We start from the raw sequence: 25966 nt of genomic DNA, 5'->3' as shown, positions 1-25966 counted from the left end.
CAGTTCAGCCACTGACCACACACACATGCCATTTGCGTCATTTTAAACGAAGCAATAACGGCGGGTTTCCTTCATTTGACCTTCTGTGGTAATCTAGTTCCAGTAACCGGCGTGTATTTTATTTTATTTTTTAAAAAGTCTAGTGAAAGAATGCATGAATTGCTGATTTCATTTATTTGGATTCAGTTACAAACTTTGGAATTACATTTCAACCTTAGGCCAGTGTTGGTTCTTACAGGTTATAGCAGGGGTCCCCAACCACCAATAACAACAGAACCTCCTTGGCAGAGATAATAACAAATATGGTTTTATCTGCTGGATACATCTCCACAGCTTCCCTGCAAGATGTGTTGAGTGGCGTCCTAATCAAAAATCAATGCACCCACTTGAGTGGGGCCACGAGGCTTTGCGGAAGGGTTATGTAATCTGATGATATCAATCATAACGCCGTTGGAGGCAATCCACCTGACTTCCATTGCAATGGGGTCACCACGTGAGTGGTGAGAGGGGAAGGCCTCCATCAATTACCACCTATTATAGGGGTGGGCTAACTGTCATAGAGTTGTGTCGACCGCAGCTTCTATAAATAATATTAACGGCAGCGGGCTCATCAATCAATAGGAGCAGAGTTGTATTGCCGCAGCCTAAATGGCGACTTCCACGATCGATGATTCCGGCTCCTGTGGACCGAGGCGAGGAAATCTAGCTCCATCCCAGCCCGGCGGCCCTCGGCCTGCCTTTACCACCTTACTTCTACCAATTACTTGAACACAGTCTCATGGTCAGTCTGAGATGCCAAATCTACAGGTGCAATCGCTTGGTGAATTCCCAACATGGCCAGAAAAAAATTGCAATTCTCTCACTTCACAAATATCCTATTCCAAAGTTAGCAGCACAGTAAGCACGCCAACCAATGGAAACGGAGAGGTGGTACGATATGTGGGAAAGCGACTCAAGTGTCGTAACTGTTTCATGCCATTAGCGTTCCGAATGCAAAGAAAGATGAATTAGTCCCACGGAGTCCCGTACACCTGAGATCTCTCCATCCCCAGCTGGAGCGTCCTCGTCGCAAGTGAATCATTCACCCGGGGAGCTGCGTCTTTTAGAGCCTAGCAACCGCTCGAAGGCTAAATGGTTCAGTCGACCTTTGACTCCAACACTGATGCTTACCACAACATGTCATTGTGAGATATGAAAACACTCCCAGGTGTGTAAGTGTGCTTCACATGTCACCGGGCATTTATCAGACAGGATAACAATCCGGTGGATGGAAGCTGTTAAAGCATCCGGCAGACGGGATGCTTTCAGTTTCTAAATCCTGCACCACGATGCAAAAATGTGCACTCTAAAAACAGTTGGGTTAAAAAAACAAATGGGTCAAAAATGGACTGACCCTCTTCTTCGGTCAATTTGACACAATTTTGAGTAAAACATTGTCATTTTGAGTAAAACATTGTCATTTTGTATAAAACTACCCAGAAAGTTGGGTTAGATCGTCTGCTTGGGTCAATTTGACCCAACTTTCTGGGATGTTTTGCAAAAAAAGAAAAAGAAAAAATAAGTAATTGTGTATAAAATAAAAGTTGGATCAGATCCTATACTTTCAGTCAAAAATTGGGTCATCTTGTGTAATACTACCCAGAAATTGGGTCGGATCGTGTGCTTGGGTCAATTTGACACAACTTTCTGGGTTGTTTTGCAAAAAAAATCAAATAAAGTAATTTAGTATAAAATAACCTATAACTAGGATCAGATCCTCTACTTTGGTCAATTTGACCCAGTTTGTGACTCAAAATTGGGCCATTTTGTATAATACTACCCAGAAAGTTGGGTCAGATCGTCTGCTTGGGTCAATTTGACTCAACTTTCTGGGTTCTTTTGGAAAACAAAAAACAAAAAAAACAAAATGAAAAACCGGTAATTTTGTACAATATAAAATAACCCAGAAAGTTGGGTCAGATCCTCTACCTTGGTCAATTTGACCCAACTTTGCACCAAAAAAGGGTAATTTTGCATAAAACAACCCATAAAGTTGAGTCAATGGTAAATGTGAGTTTAAAAATCAGTGTAACAAAACAAAGGGTAAAACATTTTCACTAATCTTTTTACACCAAACTCAAAAAAATTCGAGCTGTCTGATGCAGTCAAATAAGATGTAAGGACAAGAGCGTACAAAATGACTCCCAGTTGTTTGTTTTGGAAAAAAATCTAAATACAAATAACATTACTACATCATTTGAATGGTCGGCTGTGAATCTGCTTTTCTCCAAAAGTCATGTTCCAATTTCGACAGATAAGCATCTCTCAGCTGGCCTCCACCATTACTAGAACTCAGATGATCAAGTAATATGATTAAACTTAAAATCCCACTGATTCTCATCAGCTCACATCAAACTATGCTTACGGAGTAAATTAGCGAGAATAGGACGCATAATGTATTTCTCTCTCAGCTGGAATGTCTCGTTCCTTTCCAATCAGCGCTGTCCGACAGCGGCTGTGACTTAAAGTGCTAACCCCAAGATGACCTACAAGACTACAAAGCGTCTGGGCAGACAATTAGCTGTGCGGTACTAGCAATTTGTCGGAACAGGACAGAGGGGTTAGTGTCATTTGTGCAGTGCAGAAGCCCGCTGACTAACCCGTAGCTCAGATTCACCACCGCTTTCAAAATCTTTCAAAGCGCCGGCTTACAAGATTTTTTTTTTTCCCACAGAAGGCAGTTTTACCTCCATGGTCCTACTTTCTTGTTTCACACCAACTTCCACACCTTCAGGCTGCTTCACTTCTGCACGTTATGTGTCATTACCCCAAACAAATATATAGGTATATTCAAATCCAACCACATTTTTGTAAAAAATGATGCTTATCAATAACACAGTAATATTAAGGTGACCAGATTTTCAAAATAAAAAACCGGGACGCTACAATTTTGCTGAATATACAATATACAATACATTTTCACCAGGAATTATTTATAACAAACTTAATCGCTAGTCAGTTCTTACTGTAACTAATGCTAAATGATTGAAAGCTCACTCGCGCTCAACAAGTCAATGCACTCACCATTATCGATTTTTTTAATTTTTTTTATCAGTCCTGATGTTGAGGCAATGTAATAATATTCCCTGAAAAAATTTGTACCCCCTGCAATTTGAGATGACAAGCGGCTGTTCTGATTTTGGTGCATCAAATATATATATATATATATATATATATATATAAAAAAAAAAATCTACATAATCACTGCGATCTGCTCACGTTTTAGTCTTTGCTGTTTAGTGCATTCAATGAGTATTTTTTTTTACGGATGTTAGAGATGTCCTATAGTGTGAATGGTCATTTAAAGCACCTTTATTCAAAGTTGTTCTAGTTCCAGTATGACACAATTGTGAACGTAAAAGTAAATAGGAAGGAATTTAGCAGTTCAATTCCTTTTGTCATATCAATCGCTTTGACAACAGTGTGACTGACATACACATGAGCCAAACGATTGCTTGTTGACTGGAAGAACCGGGACGGGACCTGCGTAAATTTGACACGGGTGACGAAAGGATTTTGACACGCGTTGTGGGAAATGTACTCATTGGCTGAGTTTGACACGTGAATATATCCTTTAGGACTTTGACGTCTTCTTGTGGCATCTTGGAGAGTTATAGTAAGAGCACAAAAACTGCAATTAGGTGAATTTTTCTGCAAATTAGTGAAGAAAAATGTGACTAGCGCACCACAAATAAGCAAGGTTTCACTGTAGTAAGATGTGGAGTTTAACTATAACTTGTAATACATACAATTATATACTAAACTTCAACATGAGTTGAAGGCCAATTAAAAATAGATCAAATCTCCGTTTTTAAGATGTTTCAGCAACATTATTTGAGGAAGTTTGAACCACTCCAGCACATTAATGGTCACAGTTGGCTGAGTGCTGTCAAGCTAAGATGTATGAGTCGGCATATAAGCGGACATAATTTCATGGTAAAGATGGGCAATGTTATTACAATTTGGTTGTTGACGTTTTGTAGGGGCGGGGAGGCCTTTGCTCCGGCTTAGCACTCGGGTTAGGCTGGACTATTTGTGTGTACATGTCTCCCCTTTTAAACTCTGTAAACAAAGGCGATCCATCATAAGTGTCCAGCGTCTTAATTGCTACCAGAAGTGGTAGTGACTAGTACAGAGTTCAGTCGTTGGCTTCTGTGCCAGTTGGATCAAACATTCATCTATTTTTATTAGTGGCTGGTTAACTAGAACAGGCTTTGTTTGCAGTTTCTGAGAAGCTAATTACTTATTTTTTCTTTTTCACGTTTTGTAATTTGGGCCTGAAAAGCTTTTTTTTTTTTTTTTTTTCTTCAAACATTGCAGTCATAATCTTTAGAAATGTGTATTTTTATCAAATTTTCTGATTCTGACATTTTTGTTTGACATGATTCAATTTTATTTTGAGTGAATGTGAGTTAAAAATCTTTATGAAAACGTGAAACAATATAAAGTAGCTAAACTAAGTGCAATTTCTGCAGAAATTGTGTGGGAATGCTGGAAGCTGAATGCTAAGCTGAATGTTTATGAAGGAAATTCCATCCATCCATTTTCTTAACCGCTTATTTCACAAAAGGGTCGCTGGAACCTATCCCAGCTGGCTTCGGGCAGTAGGCGGGGTACACTCCGAACTGGTTGCCAGCCAATCCAGGGCACACGCAGACGAACAACCATTCATACTCACAATCATACCTAGGGACAATTTAGAGTGTTCAATTAACCTGCCATGCATGTCTTTGGAATGTGGGAGGAAACGGGAGCACTCGGAGTAAACCCACACAGGCACGGGGAGAACATGCAAACTCCACACAGGAAGGCCGAAACCCGGACTCGATCTCACGTCCTCTGCACTGGGAGGCGGACGTGCAGAAGTTATGTTGAGATGTTGTACGTATGGAAGTGGGCGTCTAAAGTGGGACTTAGAAAAAGTTCAATGTGAGTCAAATTGAAAATGAATCGGAGAAAGTTGATATTTAACATTAAATTGTGTATATTATACAATATACGATACATTTGCAAGATGGCGTGAATTTTTTAAGCAACGGTGTAAATCGGATGCATTATGTGGGTATTATGAGTTATTGCACGGCAGAAAATGCTATAATATGTAAGAATAAAGAATCCCAATAACATATGTGGGAATACTTCCAACATTCCCACGATGAATGGAATAAAATGACAGAGGATCAGGAGGTTAGCATTTTCATGGCGCACACATTAACATTGTGTTATGACCACTTGCTCTTAGCGCCGCATGTTCATTGACTTCCACCGCAGTCAATTCATAGCATAACAAGAAATTGACGCACGGCTGCAGCATGGCAATTTAATTCTCTCCGTTCTCAGCATTGATTTTTTTTTCCCCCTTCTATGAACAGCTCCCACTTGCACATTAATATTGCAGCACAATTAGTTTGCACATTACTAAATTACCGGCAGATTAAAAGTGGAACAGCACAGTTCATAACCCGCCCCGCATAACTGCCAGAGAGGAAATTAATATGGATCCGAGTTAGTCCTCCGAGACGAGCGTGGTAAAACAATCCATAAGGAGGAAGTCCTCTGTGCAGGCGCGTCAGGAGTTTCCTGTCAGCAACGGGGTTGCCGGGGCAATTAATATGGCCTTTAATTAGATTTGCATATGAACGTCGATAAGCGGCGTGGAGGGCGCTCCATGTCGGTGGGCCACGCAGGCTTACTACGCTCGAATCCCATAGCTAACGAGGTGAGAATTCAACGAAGCGTGTTAAAAGTCAGAATAGATTTGGTGCGGAAAATAATGGAAACTGGAAATAAACGTTTGTTAACAAATGGAAGTGCGCATAACTAGCATGGTAATCCATTTACACTAGTAGTTCAACTGAGATCTAATTCTGTATGGAACTGAAATGTTTTCAGATATTTTTTCCCATTGGTTCAGTTGAATTTATCGTCTGCTTTAAGATTTAACGAACAAAGGTGTGTCATAATTTTTGGGGTCTCGTACATGATGTCCCTGAGAAATTATATAAGCCTGGCTGCAAGTTTGCAGGCTTGCAATAACATTCATTTATTTTATTTTTTTTATTATTATTATTTTTTATTCATTTATTTATTTATTTTTTTCCTTTTCTAAGAGCTCAGTATTGTTCATTCGGTAATTTTACCGATTTGACATGTCATCATTATTGCTCTCTTTTTTTTTCATTTCATTTTTACATTCATTTATAGCCACATTTATTTCAGCGTTCCATTATAATACTATACTAAAAGTTTTCAGACCAAGTCAAGCAAGTGTAGATCCGTTCTAATGTCAATGTAGCCATATTTTACTTTATTCTCATATTGTCTAGACTTTCTCCCAAAAATGTCTTCATTCTTGTAACAATTTTTATCTGGATAAAATGCGACTTTGTTCTTCTAACAGTACTTTTTTTTGTGGAAAACTCCATTTTGAAAGATTAGCTATCCCTTGCAAATGTTTTTTCTTGTTTATTCGTGTAACATTGCAACTTTTTTCTTGTAAGATTCTGACTTTGTTTTAAATAGCATATGACTAAATTTAAATTTTGCCCCTCAAAAATATGTTTTCGATTGTTTTGGCAAACAATACAATGCATCTTTGTCTTCATAAGATAACTATTTTATTCTTGACTTATTATCAATATTTTTTTTGTGTATTGTCAGCATAGCCATACTGTACTGCGCAGCCTGGACAGAGATTTGAGTTTATTATTTATAATTATATATAATATATGAGTATATATATGTATAATATTTATATATAATTATAATTTAAAAATTAAGGGGGGAAAATACTTATTTCTTGTGAGAAGCCTTTTTTGTAAGAATTTAATTATTTTAAGATATATTTTTTTATCCCATAGCATATTGAGTTGCTGTCAACTAAAATGTACTTAAAATTCCAGCAGCTTCAGAAAATTCAAGCACAACTCCTCAGCACAAATGTGTTGATCTGACCTTTTGATGTGCACATTGATCCAATGTACTGAGTGGCCATTTCCAGAGAAACAAACAAATATAATTGGCTTCGGGTTCCAATGGCGCTCTGTCTCTCTGAGCGTCTGGCTGATGCTTTGCGGCGATATCAATCAATTTGCACTTCTCGACACAATATAGGTGCCTTTAATGCTGACTGGTCATTTGAGAAAGCCTGAGAGGTAAGAATTCAATACAGCTTTATCAGTCACAACTCATCTGTCTTCATCAATAGTCAACTTCTAATTAGGAGTTTTTAGACTGCACTGCAAAGAAACAGCACGAGTATAAATCGAGAAAAAAAGTCTGAATGTTACTCCAACTATTAACCGTATAATATCAAACAGTTGGTGTGAATGTGAGTCTGAATGCTAGCACTCTGCTAACTCTGTTGTTCTATGTGCCCTGCGACTGACTGGCGACCAGTTCAGGGGGTTGTCCGCCGAAAGTCGGCTTGAATGGGCTCCAGCGGGGGAGCAGCTTTGATTGGCTGGGAGTCAGCTGTGTTCCATCCCACAATGGCACCAACAACCTATTCATTCTGTGTTAGTCAAGCAAAATACCAACAACAACAACAACAACAACAACAACAAAAAACTACTTCGCGCCAGAACATTATGCATATTATACACATTCTATTTTGTTCAACTTTATTTTCACATGAAGTACCACTTCATTCTTTGAGATTGCAAATTTGTTTCTCTAAAACTACCACTTCATTTTCAGAACATTACAAATATATCTCACTGTGAGTTAAAATGAACTAAACTATCAAGTATCTATTAAATAACTTAAAATTCATGTAAGAGTCCCCCCCCACCGAAAATAAAGAATAAATTCAAGTAAAGATTTCCACACAATGTTACGTAATCTCTGTGTCAGTGCATCCTATTTTAACATTTCAGTGTGTACTTGATGCTCTAATTACATACAGAAGTTGGAAAGATCTGTGAGTCCCAATAAAAAGTGTTAAATATATATTTTGTTGTTGTCTTTTTCCCGTTAACAAAAATATATGTCCAGTCGCTTAACACCTCCCTCCTATAGAAAGTCTTCTCCCCTCAGCTGTTTTGTGCATAAATCGTTGAATAGGGCTTCAGTGAACATATGCTCGTAAAGAAGGTGTTTTCTCACCCGAGTTGTGCACTTCCTCCCGGCTTACCAAAGTGTTACATGTTGCAGGCGCTGATTCTGTTGGGAATTTTTGGATTCTGAAGCGGCATTCAGTTGTCTCATTATTTACGTACTGGCACTGCCCTTGGCTTGTCGTAAATGATCTCTCGTGCACCAAGTCAGGAATTCTAATAGAACTCCAGCGTGGATCTTCACAGAGGTCATTTCTTTCAGGAAACACATCCTAAATTGTTTCCATTTTTACGGGTTTTGGCTTTTTCCTTTTCTATCAAAAATAGCAAATTATTTGGGGAGTTTCTTCCCAGTGAGTGTTCTTGTGGGTTTCTCATTAGGAGTCTTTGAAGCAGATGAAGGAAGCCACAGCAAAAGATCAGATTCTCCTTGAAGGTGGCAATGTGTGAGATGTGGTTTTTTTACTGTGGGGCATTAATATCTTCTGTGGCGTACTACCACAAAACACAAAAATCTGTGTATACGGAAGTTGTTACAGTAAGCCATTAATCAGAGACATTTTCTAATCTTGTTTGTAAAGCGAGCAATGAACGGTTTGAAAGGACTTAATTTTACGTAGCGTGAACATGACAGTCTACCTGCAATTTGTGGTTTGTTATACACAAATTCACTTAATTTTATTTTATGTGAGACCTATCCTCAACTATTTGCTAAAATAAATTAATAAATAATAATAATTCACCTATTTGCATTTTTGTTTTGTTTTCTGCCATCCTTTTATATGCCACTGGTTAAATAGGAAATTAGTAATTGGTGTCAAGTTGGACATTCTGCATACACAAAACAAAAAAACAGTGGATGGTTGTATTTGGTTCAGCACCAAATTCGATTTGTTCACAGATACCCACATCTTGTAAGCCTGAATACCGACCCTCTAACAAGTGTGCCCATGCAGTCGATGGGGTGTCCTCAATTTAAAACAAATAGAGACAAATAATGATAAATATGTCTCATTTCCAATCAGAAAACAAGTAGTAACTGTAATTCTGTTAGTTCAGAGAAGTGTTAACATTGTTAGCAGATGAGCGATCCCAGCAAACATATTGACAAAAAGAACAACATGTCTTAATGGTTATAGCTAACCAAGTTTGACAGGATCTAAAATATCAGCACAATTCAAACACATTAGCAAACCGTATAAAGGAAGTAGCATGGTTGACACTTGTGTCTTATTGGGTGTGTTCATTTTTGTTTCTTTTTTTGTAAGCGTTGCATTTGTTAGCATAATAAGATGATTAAAAACACTTTCTGGGTATAGCCAACCATATCATGCAGAATCTTATAGCGACATTAGCATTTTTCACGCATGCTAATAGCTCATTTAAAATGTTGAGACAATTCAAAGACAATGTAAGTGTTGGCAGAGTTAGCATATCAGCCTGCTAAAATAACGTCTTGACAAAAACAAACTTTAGCGGGTAAATCAAACCAGAATTTTAAGTTCAAACTCAACAGGTAATCATATAGCCCCATTAGCTTGGTTGACACACGATTGTAGCTATTATGAAGCTTGCTAAGCAGCAGTTAAAGCAAAGTTGCATCTGAAAATAGCCACATTACCACCGAGTGTTAGAAAACCAGCTGAAACTGTGAATTAGCTTCATATTAGCTTCACTCTTCACAAGTACAATTTGTCACTATTCAGCTGGAAAAGGAAACTGTTTTTCCTATTTAACTATAAGTTCATAATAACAACGGCGTCACCGCTCGCTATATAGCGGGCTACCTGTTCGAGTATTTACTCAGCTGGGCCCCGGGGCCTCTCCTCCTCCTCCGTCTCCAGGCCGCGCGGAAAAGGGAACGGGGTCGCGAAATATTTCATTTCCCAAGTAAAACATCTCCTCTGGTCACAGTGATGGATGTGCAATCAAGGCCCGAGCACTCGTTATTAGCCCCGACTTGGGATCCACCGGAGGAAATGAGGGTGAAGAAGAAAAAAATGTTGTTTATATCTAGCGCTCTGTCACTTTGTCAGGCAAAGAAGAGGACGTTGTGAACTTTTCAAACTAAGATTGCTAATGATGGGCAACGAGGGTCTCTAAAATCAAATTTAACCACCTGGTAGTGGTTTTGCTATTCACAAATTGACCTCTTTTTCCCTGTCCTCAGCTATTTGCTGAAAAAGTTCACTGTGACACATGCCAGTACATTTGGAAAATCACTATATCTTTCAAAACATTGACAGCAACCTAATGCTAAAGTTCAGAGGTTGAGGGTTTGAATCTGGGGCTGTGTGGAGTTTGCATATTCTCTCCATGCTTGACTGAAAGACTCTATATTGTCATTAGGTGTGAATGTGAGTGTGAATGTTGGTTGTCTGTCTGTGTTTTTGTTCTGGCTGGCCACCAATCCAGGGTTCATGAAGGTCACAAACTTTTTGTTCATTGAAATTGTTCATGTACAAACCGCATTGGAGACATTTTATTCAATGAAATACTTTCTTTAAGACTTTTTTTTTTGCCAGTACTTCCCCCAGCAAATGTCCTGCATTCAGTGAATCCTTCCTTGACTCTCTTCTCTAGACAGCAGATGGTGCTGCAATCTCTTCACAGAGCTGCAAACGCTTCCGTAATTCTGGAGTGGGGGGAGTAAAAAAAAAATAAAAGTCACACTGGGGCTTAGTTCCTGAGTTGAAGCAAATGTTTGTTGAAATAAGTGGAGATTTCCTGGTTTTCCTTTGTGGGGGGAAAAAAAGGATAGTGTTGGGTGATAGCTTCCCTGCTGCTTGTTGCCCTTTATTTCCTTCCGTCCCCCCTCCTTTTCTCTCTCTCTTTCTCTCCCTTGAATGTTTTAAGGCACCGAGAGGATGCTGCCCGGGATCTTAGATTTTTGGAATGGAGAGGCATTTAAGAGCAGGCATTGGACTTGAAGTCAGGGAAGGCGAGTGCAAAGAGCTCGTACCGGAATCTTGGAGTAATATTCTACTCCAATAGGAGGGACACCTGTGACTTGTTGGGGTAAAAGTCCCGTTTTTTCCCACAAGTGGGGTGAGTTGGAGGTGGGGAAAGTCGGCGAGGAAGAGGAGGAATGTTAAAGGGATGACAGCGTATGCGGTGGGTGGTAGTGGAGAGGGGGGGGGGGTCTCCGCCAAAGGAAATGGAATGAGAAAGTGCAGCGAGGCAGACCGCTCATTCACCATGACAAATGGGGAGGGTCTCTATATGTGAGTGTGAGTATGTGTGTGGTGGTTGATACCTGATAGCCCACAGCGGCCTGCGTGCACCTGCGCGAGCACCTCACTGGAAGTAATCCACGGACAATTGTGGAAACTTCCATCTCACGCATGACAATACTGTATCTGAAAAAAGAAGAAGCATTTGTTTAGTTGTGAACATTACTAATATTACAGCTTAATATGTTTAGTAAAATAAAACCAAGACCTTGTTACAATTTATTTCTTGTGAAATGAAAACAGTATTGCTTGCATATGCGGGTTATAAGGGGTTTATAATTACGTCATGATTTTAGTTATGTTAAAAGAATAAAACTAACATTACAAGTAATAGTCATAATATTACAATAATAAAGTCACTTTTTAGAGAATGAAGTCAGTGTTGATGACAAATAAAATTGTTTTTATAATTTCCAATACATGCTCAACAGTCTGTTTAATAACATCATGCAACTATATTCTTGCAGAATTCGTATTTTGGTGATATCTTGAGTTTTCTCAAAACTATAACTTTTAATATACTTTGAATTATGACCTTTTTCTCATATTACGATGATACGATTCAGATATACTTGTATTTTCTTAACCTCTTGTCCTCACAAGGCTCGCGGGTGGCGCTGGAGCATATATATATATATATATATATATATATATATATATATATATATATATATATATATATATATATATATGGGGTTGGCAAACACAAAATATATTTTTTTAAAAATCACGTTTTATTTCATGCCAGAATGTGAAGAAGAAACAATTTTGTCATTTATATATTCATGTAAAACAAATACATAAATACATACAGCCCCAAAGGTTAGACGTACATCAATATGCACGACAAAGAGTTCATGAGCCTTTCAACAGAGCGATCACAAGCAACATGTCATGTGAATTCCATTTCCATTAAGTCATATATCAAATTCCACTCGCGTATTATTAAATCTTTGGAAGAGGTCCGAATTAGAGCTGGGTAGGTGCTGTAATCCAATTGTGTGGAGCGTACAGGGATGTATAGATGGGTTTGCCCATATATATTTGTATGTAAGTGTTTGTGTGCGTAACACTGTGTTAGCAATAATGCACAAGTAGTGCTGAACTATCTTGAAAAATTATCACATTGCAATTCTTTTTCTACTCAAGATTGTGATTCAATATGAATTCACGACAACTTTACAAAATTCTACCAAACGTCTTTGATGTAAACATAAATCAGTAATTCGTAAACCCGATTGCAATGATAATTCAAACAAATCCGTGGCTTTAGCGCTTTTTATGCACGTTTCATAAAACAATGATATGTAAACATGACTACTGCACTTCTTCAGCATTTAACAGAGATAGACACAATATAAATAAATACATTAATAAACAAGCAAAATATACTTATAAAAATGTAACCATCCCACCAAAGTTAATATTTTTTGTTACGCTTTTCAAAATAAAGAAATGCTTTTTTGGTTGTTTTTTTTGTGTGAACAAATTTCCACATATTTGAATTTTTAACTTCCTACCCCTCAATTAATTATTTTTTAAATAGGGGTGGGGCGAGGGTGTTATTTGACGCCTTCTTAAAATTGAATTTGTTCAGATTTTTCAGAAAAAAAATAATGAAACCATTTGCATCATGAGGAGATGATTTAAGCAAATAAATAATTTTTACAAATAAATAATTTAGGCAATTATTTTAAGAGGGTGACGTGTTGTTTTTAATAAATGTTTTTGCAAATTTAGATTTGTTTTCATTATTAACTGAACTTTAGTAATTTTCCTTCTCAGTGTTATATTGTTTTTAATTAATTTTCAAGATTATTTACAAAAGTCCAAGGCCACACAAAATTTTAGAAATTAAGAATCAGATGCGATAAGAGTTTTTAATATATAAAAAGCTTAATCTTGGTCGCAGATTCAAAATATTTCAAAATTGTGGCTATACTTTAGAATGAGTTTACTTGGTTGTTGCAGAGGTTGGAGGCAGGATCACCAGTGTATAACTTTACCGTTTTTATCTATCTGACCACACTAGATTTCTGTTTTTATTTCCATTAAAGCAAGTCTCCAGTGTGTGTGTGTGTGTGTGTGCGCGTGTGTGTGCATGAGTGTGTTGTTTTATTCCAGTGAAAAGCTTCTGGGTTAATCTCATATTAGTCAAGAAGGTTCATTCTCACTAACAACCTTAGACGTGTGTTTCGCAGGGCGATGCGCTAAATTAAATGCACGCGCTGTCACTGGATTACAGCGTGAAACAAACAGTACAGATTCAATCATGAGAAGGCAAGGGTAGTAATAAACGCAACAGACTGATGCTTGCATGCTTTAAAAGCGTGTAGATCGAAAGATGTCGAACGTGGTTATGCTTTCACGTTTGTTGTGTAATTCCATAGAAATCAAATTACATAACAGGACAAAGTGGAGGAGCCTATTGTGAGGGGCAAGTACAGTATTTTAATTGGACATCTTTTACCTCAGCTAACTGTACAAAATTGTAACTCCATTTCCCATCATACATGAGTCTTCATTTCAGGAGCAACAGGAGGGGGGGACATCTGTTGCTCTTAATGCCGAAGCGAGCAAACAATATGTTTTGAATTAAGATTTGACCTCTGAATAAGCCTGATCATGTTTATAAATCATAGCGTGTTAAATATGCTTTGTAAAGAAGATTAGGTCATCTGGATTTAATCCCTCCTCGTCCATCCCCGGCGTCTCCCGGCAACGAGGGCGGAGAGAGATATAATCCACATTCATAATCCACTCATTCTTACAAGCTGTTTTTCTGTTGTTATTTGTGTTGCATTAATATTATTCTAATCGCCTTTAAACGCTCAGTCGCTGTCTGCATCGGAGGACCTTAAAGACAGTGGAAGCTGCTGAACCAATTATACGAAGTTCACTTATCTAGTTTTTCTTTCTTTCCTTGATCTTTTTCTCTGTTTAAATACATACCGTTTTCTGTCACAGCAACAACGTTAACACTTTGAAAAGATGGAAAAGGTTCTGAAATGTTTCAAATTGTAAATGATAAATTAGAGGGGAAAAAACAGTAACCTTAGTTGAGAATGAAGCCCCTCTGTTTTAAGGACAAAGCTGTAACATTAAGTCAAACATTCTAACTGTCAAGTTATTTGATTTAAGTGCAGTTTCTCCAACTTGAAAGAGAGACAAGCATTCACTTGAAGATTCTAACTGGGATTCACTCAATGACAGGTTTTGCCTTTCTTCCTTTTATTTTTTCAAGGCATTGACCATTAAGTGACCATTAAGTGACCGTTAGGTGAAAAACCTTTCAAACAAGAAAACACCATATGTACAAAATATTACAAACAAGCACATTGAAATAATCTGGATTTAGCAAAATTCATCTGTATTCCATATTCAATGCAAACCATTTTTATATCAATACAACCCATTCAATAAAAATACATTAAGTTAGTTTTTAAAATTAATTTACATTATTTTTTAACACATAGCTAAATTAAGTTTTAAACCTCATTTAATTGCAAAATGTTTTTTTTCTAACTTATTTTTTCCCCTTTTTTATCCTGTAAACATTCACACTTCAACCAACGCTACCAATAATCCCTCATTCAACTCCTGCTAATTCAGAATCGTCATCACAAACTTTTCACCATGTGTGACTGAAACCGAGCGCATCAATTCAAGCAATTAACAAACAATTAGCCAGCAGTCAACACCCTTATAGCAACAAACGTCCTCCTAAACACCGTGCCTCTCACCATATTAACTTAACAGACACGTGTAAATTCAAACAATCAATCACACTCAAACAATAATAAACAATAATAGTTATAACAATAAAGTTGCAATATTACGACGAGTAAAAGTCGCAGTGTTACAACAGTGAAGTTGAAAACTTTTAAGTAAGTCATAATGTTACGAATAAAGTTGTGATGCTACAAAAACAAATTATAAGTAAAAGTTGTGATGCAACAAGTATAAAATTGTAACATTACACAGTTAAGTCATAAAATTACAATAATGACTTTATTATGTAACAGAGGTGGAGAATTCAGGTCCAAAAAGTTTGCCACAGATTGGCTTTAACCACAGGAGCTTCTACTCCAGCTCATTTACCTGCCGGTAAAATGATAAATAATAATAATATAGCAACATATTTCCCGGAAAATAAATCAAATTTGACCTAAATAGTAAATGGAGAAGACTTATGTAACGCATTGCTGCATTGTCTACCTGCGGAAAAGTTGTTCTTTAAAGTTTCAAATAGTTTACCTTAACGGTCGAATCTGGCTCTGGTATTGCGCACTTTGTCTTGTAAAACCGTAGTAAATAGTCCTTGCGGTGAATCCCCTGAATGCTGGATGGGTTAGCCTGCCCTGCATGCTACTTGCTCTACTAGCTAGCGGCGGAGAGCATAGATATATGAAGGATAGATCGAACAAGCTGTGTGTTTGGATCCAATAAGTTTATTGCAAGTCTTTAAATTCTTTAGCGATTTTGAGCAGATTGATTTGTTGTAAACATCAGACGTGTGGCTATGATATAAGCCAGGTGTCATTTTATTATTAGCGCTTTAAGACCATCGCGAGATTCGCTCAACACGGCAGCGATTCAGAAGGAAGGATCTATATATTGATATCTTTGCGGATTGCTGTTTGCTTGAAAATGTACGTGTTTTCCATCCTTTTTTTTAAATGATGGCGTAGCATTGGAAAATGTCCTGCGCAGCTTAGCAACTTGTTGCACTGTTGGCATTTGAACTAACAACCGGGAATAAAAAAGCTCCGTGATCAACAAAACGGTGGTTCCAATAAAATCACACCATTTGATCTGAGTCCATAAATTATGATTTGAATATTAATTTGCCACGCCCACTCCAACGAATGAGCGAATTACCACCCATTCGTGCACACAACATTAATACGTTCCGTATTAGTTATTGCCATTTCTTTTATTGAGCTTGATGCTAACTGCCTGGGAAGCAGCAGCATGCCACGCCATGCTCCCTCCGGGGCTAAGACAGCCGACATGTCCACTGTTATTAGTTGCTATGAGTTCAGCCCGTGCAAATCTGTTAATGCATAAGACCATAAGAGCTTCTTATGTTCCCAGCCGGGTCAGAGTGAAGACACATCAGATTAATATTTGATCATGCAGAAGTGCTCTTAATCAGATTTGCGTACCCCCCCCCCCCCCCATCCACTACAGCCCACCCTCAGCAATTATCATAATTGTCGTGTTAAACGTGCTTGTCTTCGCGGCTGGCGTGAGAAGGGGATTCCGGCAGCAGCAAACCCAATTAATGCGGGATAGATGGCGGCGATGCCTGGGTGGTGCCGAACGGGGCACGGAGGCCTTTTAACTGGGGTCGCAAGGACGTGTAATGTCGTTATTGCTAAGCCTATTTGCTCATATTTAAACCACTCGATAACTCATTTACAATTAATTAGGCATTTCCACAGATTTTCTATTCCCACAAATGAACATACTTACTTAAGAAGATAATTTAGATTACTGTAAGACAATAATAGCAGTTTTTTTGTTCTTCTACTATCTAGTTCCTGATCGTCACCCAAATCCGCTCAATTCAGCAGTCCATTGGCACACCTCTACCCCGTCCCTGACAGATCTTGCCCCCCCCCCCCCCCCCCCATTTTTGTTTTTTACTTTAGTCTAATCTTACCTTCAACTCAGGTTTAGCACTGGTTAGCCTGCAAGGTTTTTGCGTCACCACAACATCCAAGTTCCGCCATGCAGTTTTGGTGACAGAAGTCTTTCAGCCCAAAAACGAAAATGCCTTTTCCGGGTAATTTTGGACAACAAATCAAATTTTTGGTGTATCCATAGTTTTTAAATAGTTGTGGGAATTCTGGAAGCATAACCTAAAACATATGTTATTGAGATTCTTTATTCTTAGTTATTATAGCATTTTATTCTCACTTTTTTGCCGTATAATAACTCTCACATAATACATCCGATTTACACCATTCAAATTTCAACTTTCAACAAAAAATGTACGCCTTCTGGGGTATTTATCATCTGATTCCACATTACTTACAGTATTGGCACAATTTAACGTTAAATATTAACTTTTCCCCATAAATTTTCAATGGGACTGACATTGAAGGCCCACTTCCATACATACAACTGACCATCATTACCTGCTGTCTTGCATTTGGTAAATTGCCTTGTCCAGTAACCAGGAGGTCGTGGGTTCGAATCAAATATATCAATGGAAATTATGCTAAGGGGTATAAATGTATACCAACTAATTATCATAGTTCCACTTTTCCATGTAAATTAATGGAGGGTACTGCATGCCTAGGGGGCGCTATCGAGTGAAAGCTACTCTCAAATAACACTTTTCATAAGCATTCAGCTTATTATTCAGCTATTAGCATTAACATTAGCATTCAGCTTTCAGCATTCCCATGCAATTTCTACAGAAATTGCACTTAGTCTAGTTTAAGTTATTCTCAAAGCTGGTTTTCCAAACAAAGGACTGGTTTTGCAGCATTATGACAGTACCATCTTTAAAATAAATGTGCACATCTTACACATATAATTGTGACATTTTTGCAAATACAATACAATACAATAGTTTAGTTTCAATGCTATATAAAATTGAGTTGGGCAAGCAAGCATTGAGACAACTTTTTAAGACAACACCACTGGGATGGGGCCATTTTGATGGCTGTTTGTCATAAACGTGAAATAAACAAGCTCGCGTTATAACCAGTCACGTCCGCCATCCATCCTGCGCAATGCGCGGCACTGCGCGAAGCGACTGGCGCCGCCACGCTCGGGCCCATTAATCTATGTTGACTGGCTGGAAATTGCATCTTTGTAATGAGTATTAGGTGTGCATCTACATGAATTAAAGCTCAATGAGCCTCTGATTGATCACCTCCTCCCAAACGACGCCCCCGCCACGATCATTATTGTTTAAAAGTGACTCAATCATATCTGCATGATTAAAAGTGCTCGCCTCCGCCGACAGCCGAGATAAAGTTGAGACGCACTTTGAGGAATCGTGTCTGCGTCTGTGAATTCCCTCGCTGTTGTGGTGTGGGCGTTTGTTGATGATTTGCTGCACTTGCATTGGATTTATTTCAATAGATGTACAATTGAAATGGCAAGAGAATGTAAAACAAAAATAAAGACTTCTTGCTTTGACATTGGATCCAGAGAACCAGATAAAAAAAAATGGTTGACCGTGACTTTGTCTTGAAAATGTACAGTATGTATTTTTGGGGTCCTGAACGTTAGAAGTGCAGCTAACGAAACGGACAAATAGGACGTGAGTAATGGGGAATACCGCGACTACAAATTTGATGTCACCATTGATAAGGGACCGTGATGGCCTGTTCGTTGCTGCATTAATTTAGTTGTTATTTGGTTTCCGTCATGGTCCCCTAAATAGGCTAAAAGTCCTTGTACTGTCTCAGCCTTGTTCAGACAGACAGCTAAACTCATTTTCAACATCACGATTTTGAAGACGATGCTCTGGTTCACAGGTTTAATGATGTAGAAAAAGGTGAAACTAACAACACTTTGAGTTGATATTACTTTTCACTTCACACCATAGACAAAGTCAATGTTAAAATAAAAGCACCGTGAATTTACAGATGATATAAATGACTTATTCTTGAATGAACTAAACAATTAAACATGACCTCAACTGCTCGAGAAATGGCATTCTTATGCTAACGCAATTAGCGAGTGCTAGCATAGACTTTAACGCTTATATAAACATTGCCAAATTAACATCTTTTCAAATAATAATGCCACAAAAATGTGTGTCAAGGCGCTATCTGTGACCCCTGCACGATTTGAGGCGCTAACCTACGGCAACCACACTAGGACAAAACATATACGTAATTCCTGTATGTACAATTGGCGGTACGCATTCGTAAAATTAGATAGAGTGAGTAGAAAAATTTGATTCGATAGATAGATAGACAGACAGACAGTTTTATGATGTTGACCTTTATGTATGTTAGTGTTTACTAGACTGTATGAATGAATTACTGTATGAACATATATATTATTATACTTATTATTTGAACTGCACTACATTTCAAAGACAACTAGTTCACTTTTTTACCTCACTTCATTTTAGTGAGGCTGTGAAGAACTTGTTACCTTTTATTAGACAACATCAAAGTGTTGTATATTGTTTCATAGCATTTTACGAATGCGTAGCGCCGATTTTACGCACTGGTTGCCATAGGTTAGCGAGACAAGATGGCCGACCTTCCGCGCATCCGCACCTCAGATTGCCTCCGATCGTGCAGCGGTCACAGATAGCGCATTGACAGTGAATTAACAACAATATAAAGTTGTACGTAGTCGATGATCTATCTCATATACTTCCTGTTTCCACTGATGCGATTTACGGTTCGATTACGTCACTTCGTGTTGTGAACTATTGCCGTTTTGTTTTTTAAACAATGAAATCAAGAGTTATGTCGTCAAATTATATTCTTACAGTCCTACCAAGGTAAATAGAGTGCACTGTTGACGTTTGAAGTCGTGGCCACTGGCCACGTGATATTTAAAGGCATTGTGGCATTTATGTGCTCTAAGCTGTACGTCTGGAGTCACTAGACAACCCTACCAGATCTTACATCGTCAAGACCAGCTGATCAACTGTAAAATCGTGTTTATTATGTACTTCCGCTTGACTCAAATAAGACATTGTATTTGCATGGCCTAAAATAGCCAAGTCGTACAAGGACAGACGTCATCGTTGCATATCGGGATGCATTTCCTGTACCTCTTTAATGTCTATCTGGTAATTAAGCTGCAGAGCCCCTGTTGTGCTAATTATATGAAACGCACCCTCATTAACAATGTCAAGATGTACACCCATTAGAGGTGAAGTTATTTGGAAAACACCGTCGTCATGCGTAACTTTTTACAGTTATGTTATTCCCACCCTCATTAAACGGCCTAAAGCAGTGGTTGTCAAAATGGGAACTGTAAACTGTAGTTTGGGGGTCCTCAAAAAGAATTTGCAATAAATGATTGAGCAATATTTATTTGGTAATGTATCGAATAGATCACTAAAACACACCTCATTAACCAATTATTGGCCTTGCGTCCAAGTCTGATCCCAGTTGTGACACACGGTCAGGGGACTGCTATTAAAATATTTTTAAGGTGATACGGATAATCATTCATTCAATTAGTTGATCAATGGTTAGGAGGGTCCCATGCATTTGTCATATTTATGAGACACATTGACATTTACCACACACATCCTTGATCACGTTTCACCACCCACTCCACAAGTTAGACCTGGTTTTACCGAGTCTAATATCTTGCCTACTTTTTGTTAGCATGTTGTGTTCAGTCTGCCTACCAAATTCACAGACACACTAAACAAGACTTGGCGAAAATGAAGACGTGGCCATTTTTTACGCTGAGTGCACATGCGCCTGTCTAATAAGAATATAATAATAAATAGAGCCGTAAGAGTTTGTTTTGCCAAAATAGGCACTTACATGTGATCGTTTTGTTTGATTGCCTGATTAAGAAAGAAAGAGAGAAAAAAAATCCACTTGTGAGTGGTGATTGGACCCAAAAAGTGGGCGAGCCTTTGGCCTAAAGTTTCCATTTGTTTAATGACAAATGCTAACCAAGTTAAAACGCTGTATTTCCATTTGAAAAAAAACAAAATCGCTATTGTCGTGTATATGACATATTAAATCGTAACGCAGAAATTACCCTTTTATGCTGCTTTTAAAAGAGGTGGGTTTGCGGGGGCACATCAATAGCTCTAACTTAAAAAGGTTGTTTTCGCTGGGCTCCCGATAACATGGACACACCAGTCACCATAACGCCAACAGATGAGAGATCATGACAGCCCCGCGACAATTCCGCAATTTGCTCCCTTTTAAATAATTCACAGGCCACTTTTTTTTAAACATTTCCTTCTTTTGTCAGCAGATATCCGAGCGAAAGCGCACTAACCGGGCGTGCCGCAATCTGCAGATTTTTATGACCGGACGCGCCAATAAGCAGATTGTCCGCGATATTTGACGCCATGTGCAGCCCGCCGGAGATAATTAAAGTATATAAATTAATCAAGTGCAATTAAATAGCCGCTTTATGTCCACAGTAGTACATCTTTGCATGTATAATTTATATTTATTGATTTTCCACGCTTTCATTAAGGCCTTACGATAACAGAGGGAGAAATGCACAATTAGCATGCAGCAACTGGTAATAGATAGATTGGCGTCCGCTCCCTGTGTGAACTGTCATAAACACTCACAATCGATGACGGATATTCCACGCCATATCTCTTGCTTGATGAACGATTCTCTTTTTGAAAGCACCCCCTACCCCCTCCATTAATGGGAGCCTGATAGGCATGCAGAATTTACTGTTTAATCAGAGCAAAGAATTTACGGCACAATTCCGGAAGCTAATGCTATGATTGGTCGCCATAAGTGCTGCGCTCTAGTGTTATTTGCTCTCGTCAGCAACCAATATGGCCCAGCATTAAGAGCTTTGTGTGAATGTGTGTGTGTGGGGGTGTGTGCGTGTGTGTGTGTGTTTTCTCCCCATCGACTGCACTGACATCGTTCATCACCGCCTGCTTTGCTTTTTTCCGCGGAGGAGGCGCCCCAGTCGATAGAAGCTCGCTTGCCGGCCTTTTGCGCCACTTCAAAAGAAACCTTTCAACCTTATTGCGCGGTGAAATTCAAACATTTTCTCCATATATTTATTTGATATTAATGTATATTTGCTGTTTTTTGTCTCTTGTATATATATTTTTTTTGTTTAACCGTGTACTGTTTCTAGGAAAGTGCTTTGAAAATAAAAATTAATAAGTATTATTTCCATTTTCTTATGAATAAATAAAGTAAATAAATAAACATTACTCTAAAGATTTTTAAAGCTTTGGAGAGGGCTTATGTTATATAACGTGCTGAGTGTCTGTCTCAAAGGTGGCCTGTAGTGTCATGAAAAATGCTGAATAATATACAGTATTAGAAAAGCAGCAGTTAAGCTTTTTTTTTTTCTTTAATGGTTAATGCACCAGTAGGTAGAAGCTTTTTAAACCAATAGATTTTTAATGTCAACATATATTGCTAATTACAGGTATAAGATTTTCTTTCTTGATTAAGATGTCAAAATATAGTTATTGACGTGTTGCTTTAGTTGTCAAATATTATGGTTTAAGCTCAGTAAGCACACCATTGTTCAAAAATAGCCTTCAGAATTTTTTTTTTATTGTAGAAAGAACATGGCAACTGTTTTTATAAAATATAAAAAATAACATTTCTCATTCATAAGTCAAGTCAGACAACCATGCAAATTAAATGACTACAGACCCACCAGATGGCATTTTCTGTATTGTAATATACTGTACATTTACTTCACTGATCTATGCTTGTGAATGTTCTCATTCATTTGGTCATTGTATGGACTGGATTGTTTTGGTTGTTTTAACAATTGTAGAATTTTAAGATAACCGCGTCAGTTCAGTTGTGATTGATTCAATGCCCCGAGAATTACTGGACTAATACACTGTCTGGTGTGAAGCATGTTTTCCCAAACACCCCAAAAACTTTTGAAACACACAAAACGGTTTTTATGTTGTTGATTTGTAAAAAAATATATAAAATAAAATTAAAAATCTATACCTACATAGAAATATACTGTATATATAGGCCTAATATGTACTTGTGTATGTGCTAAGTTGTAAGCTAAAATACGGTTTGTTTGTTGTAATATCTATATTCTTCCCTCGGTCACTATGCAAGAATGTAGGTTATATATCGGAAATAAATATATTAATATATATTGTAACTTAAATATATTGAACTGAAAAACATTAAAATAATTAGTCATTTCAAAATAAATAAGTTATTATTTATTTTATTTCTATTTTTTTAGTAATAATAATAATAATAGTTATTAATTAGTGGTGTAACAAAAAGAACTTTGAATAATAAAATCCGTTTTGAGTTAAAATACATGACTGCATTGAACCAAACGGAATCATTCCAATTTACTTTAAAATACAATGTCATTGAACCGCATCGCACCCCATGTATCGATATACATATTGAATTGTCTTTTATTAGAAAGATGCAAACCCCCATACATACATAAATGTATGTCGATTTAGACTTTTATACAGCACTGTAAAAAATGAAAATGGTTGTGTATGTCAAATGGTTGCTATCATGCAACAAATAACACATTCATCCAATATGCCTCACATATAAAACAACTCAATATGAAGAACATAGTAATGAACATTTAACATATAACAACAGTAATAATTCATTGATGTCTATTGCGAAGGAAGTTTAAGGCCACTAAACAAACTTAAATCGCAACTCAAGCACGTTTAAGCCCGCTCACCAAGCCCATAATCGGAAGCGGACCGGCGCAAATGCGTTTAGCCTCCACCAAGCTCCTTGTTGCGGCTGACATATTTTCAAGATACTGTCACTACATGTTGCGTCACGCACAATTCATGTGGCCGCAGCGATATAATTAGCCGAAATGAGACGCGGTGCTTTATGGCCACCACATGTTGCCGTCTGCGTGGAAAACAGCTTCTGTGGATTTCCGCTCTCGCTGCGACGCATCACTTTGCCTCCTGTGATGTGCTGGTTTTTTTCAGCCAACGTATACATTAAGTTGGCTTGATGAGGTACCAAAATTGTAGCAGGGCTTCAGTCTTTGTCACGCGCAAAATCCACAAAAAAAAAAAGAAGAAAAAAAAGAGTCAAATCTTACGGTGCTACAGGAATTTATTTTAGTCAGAATTTCTTCTCTGTTAATTTTTTTTTTTTTTTTGAAGAGTATATTAAGTTTACAAAAGTGATATAGTAATTTAAGAACAAGATGCAATTTTACAGGAAAGTTTTTTACTAAGAGTCATTATGTGAATCGCAATTTTAAAACAATACCCATAATAAATGTGCAGCTGTAAGTAATTATTTGAGAAAGAAGTTATAATTAACAAAGCAGGGTCACGATTCGAACTCAGAACTTCTTCACTATGCAAACCACGAAGTCACCATGTTTGTACATATTCGTTTTCATTTATTACACGTAAACTTTTTATTTTTTTTTACCTCATCTACGAATGACCTGGCCCATGTGTCCATTTTAAAAATCAAATCCGGCTCTTGAGTATCCCGTCATAGACTCTATGGACGAAGTTTACAGTAGGTACATGCCGATTGTGAGTGGACCTGCAGCTGTGTGCCAGACGTGCATGCACATTTGCCCTGCGTCGCAGACAATTTCCTCCCCTTGTGTCACACTAAATGCTTACAGAGACACCGCCCCCCTATTTAAGCTTGCAGATATGCGCTTCACAAGCGGAAGAGGCGTCTTTGCCTCCTGGTGATATGTCCCAAATTGGGATTTCTTTATTTCTTTATTTACTTATTTATTTATTACACCTGCTGTCTCCCACCTGCAGTGCACCCCCTGAGGCGATAAAGACATCCCCTGGACGTCCTCCCAAAATGACGTGTGGTGCACTCTAAAAACAGTTGGGTAAAAAAAATCAACAACTATGGGTCAAAAATGGACCGATCCTCTACTTGGGTCTAAATGGGTCTTTTAGTGTAAAACAACTTATAAATATTGGTCCTTTACTTGGGTCAAACTATTCGGTCATTTTGTATAAAACAACCCAGAAAGTTGGGTCAAATTGACCCATAAAGTGTATCTGCCCATTTTTTATCCATAATTGTGTTACTTTTAACGCAACTGTTTTTTTAGAGTGTATCCTGTGGCAAATGCAGGGGTATGCAAAATACGTTTTGCGGGCCACATATGGCCTTATCCATATTATCTATAATCTGCCTACTAATTTTTTACACGATCAAGAATAGATGTTGTACTTTTATTTTAATATTTTTTTACTCATTTATAATTGATTTATTGCAAATAATAAACGTGACAGAAATTTTGCAATATATAATATATATTATTTCCATGGTATTATTTCCAGGCTGTGCCGCTGTTGTCTCAAACCTACAGTATACTAGAGCAGGCAGCCATGTTTGTAAGGCCGACTTTCCCGTCAAACACAATGCATGGACATATGTGGCGGCCATGTTGGCAGGGGCACCAGTCACAGAAAAGGTCATGGAAAGAATGGGCATGGGCTATAGGCACGCAGATCAAAAGCTTTCTATTGAACAGTAAAAAAAATAATAATAATATATATATATATATATATATATATATACCGTATAGACTTTTTTTTTCAAGTCCCTTATGTATGGAATCCAATTGTAACGGATGAGAAAAAAAGGAAACATCGCGGCTCAAGTCACTTTTCCTTCCAACCACTACCAAGGTAAGTTTGGACAAACATAAAAAGTTTTACCACAGTTTAAAGCTTTAACATTTTTATTTACAATAACATCCGAATCAGTCCATAAAATCGACGTTCCATGGAAATTTACAGAAGAAGAAAAAAACTTTACTGAATTGTATTTTTGGGACAAAAAAATTTATGAATAAATAACTGCACAACTAAAATTTTATGGACAATCGGCTCTAATGGACATAAAATTGAGGTTTCATTGTTTCACCATTTTAAATTCTTTTAGCGATGGTAAGCACAGCTACCAAGTATCAGTATCGGGCCAATACTCG

At 37.7% G+C, this 25966-nt stretch overlaps 1 long non-coding RNA gene across 1 annotated transcript; it reads right to left on the bottom strand.

The window, feature by feature from the left end:
* Positions 1-10562: 10562 nt before the first annotated feature.
* LOC147176852 (uncharacterized) lies at positions 10563-24570 on the bottom strand. Its single transcript, XR_015094313.1, has 3 exons — positions 24424-24570; positions 11353-11455; positions 10563-10731 (listed from the first exon to the last, which is right to left on the bottom strand). It is a non-coding gene; the product is annotated as an uncharacterized LOC147176852 (long non-coding RNA).
* Positions 24571-25966: the final 1396 nt, after the last annotated feature.

The sequence above is a fragment of the Leptonotus elevatus genome, chromosome 3 (genome assembly GCF_054856555.1).
Source record: "Leptonotus elevatus isolate MCC_2025b chromosome 3, RoL_Lele_1.0, whole genome shotgun sequence".
Classification (NCBI taxonomy): domain Eukaryota; kingdom Metazoa; phylum Chordata; class Actinopteri; order Syngnathiformes; family Syngnathidae; genus Leptonotus; species Leptonotus elevatus.
Note: the sequence above shows the minus strand (reverse complement) of the source record. Positions and strands in the feature narration are given on the sequence as shown.